A 3,429-nucleotide genomic window follows, 5' to 3' on the forward strand; every position below is an offset into this window, starting at 1 on the left:
ATAATAATAATCATCATCATCAACAACGAACTCATAAATTAATGAAGTCTGTAATTTACACAAAATTGAACTCACCATAGAAACGAGTTAGTTGAAATCGGTAAATTAATCCCTACAACTATTGAGTCATATTAGGCTGTTTACGAATAAACTCAGTGATTTTTACGAGCAATAGCAAAAAAATCAGATGAGCACCTGCTGGAACAATTGAAATTCACGCATGCGCTCTAAATGTCATTACCATTTATTAGCCATTAGGCAATAAGTATTTGTCCATTACGCATGTTTTCATCTCGATTGAGTTTTTAATATACAAATTTAAATTGTTTATTGTTGCTGATATTAACAAAAATAGACATGCATTGCAGGAAAAGGCTAGAATAATTGCTCTTTGGCAGCAGGGAGATTCAGTTCGTAACATGGGTCGAATTTTAAATAAAGATGAGAGTAGCAAAAAGTTATCATTTTTAATTACACATTATTTCCGTGTATAATTTTATTTATTTTTATTTTAAATCAGAAAAGTTTCAAATTTTAATTAAATGGAATAAGGAAGGGTGTTAGATAGAGCCGCAATTCAATGGCATGGCAAGCGAGTCAACCGAGGCATGCGTGAGTCGCTGCCTCAGAATTCTTTTCACGTTCACGTCCCCTAAGTATACTGTTGCTTTGTTATCGTGTGGATGTTGCTTAATTAATTCATCCGTTGGTGTTTACGGTGGTGCGTTGTAGACAACTTCATTTGCTGCTTTTTAATTGATAATACATACACCTATGTCCCGTGGTTCAGTTCTGACACCTCTAGTAATAAGCAACATTTTAGGAAAGATAGTTTTAACCGTAGCTGATCATAAAACTATATATTCTTGACACAACAGAAACTGAGAAAAAGAGAACAAAATATTCCGCTTGTGGCTGATGTGCCATTATTATATCTTATATTTACAGAAGGTTTGTTATTTTGTCTGATTTTTTTTTATATAAAAGACATATTCGGAAAGTCGGAAAATTAGTTATTTATGTTGTTGGCACGTAGGCAATTAAATTACCTAAAATTTAAAGTAGGTATCTAAAGTCATATTTCACCAATTGTTAACTGTAAAATAAAGGTTGAATGCGGAAATATCTGTTTCCGAAAATTGAGCATTATTATTGCAAAAAGCAAAGGATATTGATAAAACGTGCAAAACAGCGATATAAAAAAAATGTTCCAGGATCAGGATTGTGAATTCGGTATTTTTGCATTAAATTGAGCTTATTATTACGTTGATTTAAAAAAAATCACCTATGTCTCTTTGTTCCCACGACACGACTTTTCTTATAACGTTAATTGTTAATTAACTGTTGGACGTATACGGACCGGGATTTTAGAGACAATAATTAAAGAAAGGGTTAAACTTTTATTTTCAGAAATTTTACATTGATAGCTCATGTAATAAACGCGCTAGCAGCGATAAAAGATAACGTTAATGAACAGTCTGCACGAAGCAGCGCTGGGCCCGCGCATGCGCGTGAACATCGTTCTCTTAGCGCGCTTGATTTTTAACTTGAACTTTTCAAATTCAGTTAAAAAATCTTGCGTGCATCGAAGGTGCTCCTTCTCCCGCGTACAGGCTATTCATTAACGTTAACTTTTACTGCTGCTAACGCGTTTATTACATGAACTATTAATTAGTTACGTTATAATATAAAGCTATCTTGAGAACAAAGAGGCGTAGGTGATCTTTCTTTTTTTAAATTACCATAAAAATAAGCTCTAGTTAACGCAAAAAGAGCGAATTCCCGAGCGGCTTTTGCCTAACCCTGGGGTCAATTTGTTTATAACGCTGTTTTTCACATCCTACTTTGTTAGTTATAAAGGGCAACTGAATCTCAACTTTTTGAAATTTTTCTTTTTCGATACGTTTCATTTGATCAACAAGAATAGAATATCTACATTATTAACTTCTAAAATTAACGTTTAATTAAACAATTAATTGCAAAGAAACGAAGTTAATTAATAAATACCTGGAGCAACAGTTTCATTCACGGTCAATCGAATTGGCCCTTGACACATATGTTGATCTTTAGATTGACCGTCTTTTCCATAAATTTTATCAACATCCATCTCTTTTTGCAATAATAATGCTCAATTTTCGAAAACTTATTTTTCCGCGTTCGGCCTTTTTTTACAGTTAACAAATTGGTAAAATATAACTTTAGATACCTTAACTAAATTATAGGTAATTAATTGCCTACATGCCTCCAACATAAAATAACTATTTTTCCGATATGTCGTCTAGATTTTCATGGGCAGTAAAAAAAGTAATTTTGCAACTTACTTATTTGCAATTTGCCAACTTAACGTCAAGTCTTTCGAGTTACTATTTTGATATTATCATACCCTTGTCCTCCATAAAATGCTATAAATAAATACCTACTAATATTTTTTAGTAAATTTTCAGGTTTTGTGATCTAATTCCATTGGAGTAAAGAGTAATTATTTTAGCCTTTTCTTGATTGGTACAATGTATGTCTGTTTTGTGTTAATAATAGCAACAACAAACAATTTAAATTATAAAAAAATCTCAATCTTGACATAAACACGCGTAATAGACAAATACGTAGGTATCGTCTAATGCTAATAAATGGTAGTAGCATTTAGAACGCATGCGTGAATTTCAGTTGTTCCCGCAGATGCTTCGCCCGATTTTTTAGCTATTGCTCGTAAAAATCACTGAGTTTATTTGTAAACAGCCTAATATGACTCAATAGTTGTGGGGATTAATTTACTGTTTTCAACCGATTTATTATTCACACCAATGGTAAGTTCAATTTTGTGTAAACAGACTTCATAATATAATCACAAACTTCAATCAAAGTGACTATGAAGCGGGCGTAGTAGAACCTTGTCTCTCAGATCATTGCGGTCAATTTATCAAAATCGAAGCAAAATGTGACACCCCACAACCAGTGTACAGAAGGCGTATTACCAGAATTGGTATATAAAAAACATGGAACTCCATAAACAGAGTGGACTGGAATTTGTTTAGGTATGAGAATATTAATATTAACTTGGCATCAAATTTTTTATGCACTACTTATTCAGATTTAGTAGATCAATATTTTCCGCTTGAAAAGATCACCCCTCAAAACAACAGACCTCCTGTTAGGTGGTTTTAATACAGGTTTACATCGAATGAGAGAGACTTTGTCAAGCGTAAAAACTATTTTTAATGTAACACAGAAATATTCAGATTATGAGGTTTATAAGATTCTTCGAAAAAATTATATTCGCGCGATAAACGAGGCTAAAAGAAACTCATATCAAAACTATATAAGTAATTCCACCAATAAGTTAAAAGCTAGCTGAAGTGTAGTGAAGTTTGAAAGTAACAAAGTACAATCCCAGCCTGTGTCTTCTACACTGATATCCGTGAATCAATCCAA

This window comes from Anoplophora glabripennis, unplaced genomic scaffold (assembly GCF_000390285.2).
Source record: "Anoplophora glabripennis isolate ALB-LARVAE unplaced genomic scaffold, Agla_2.0 scaffold1665, whole genome shotgun sequence".
Taxonomy (NCBI): domain Eukaryota; kingdom Metazoa; phylum Arthropoda; class Insecta; order Coleoptera; family Cerambycidae; genus Anoplophora; species Anoplophora glabripennis.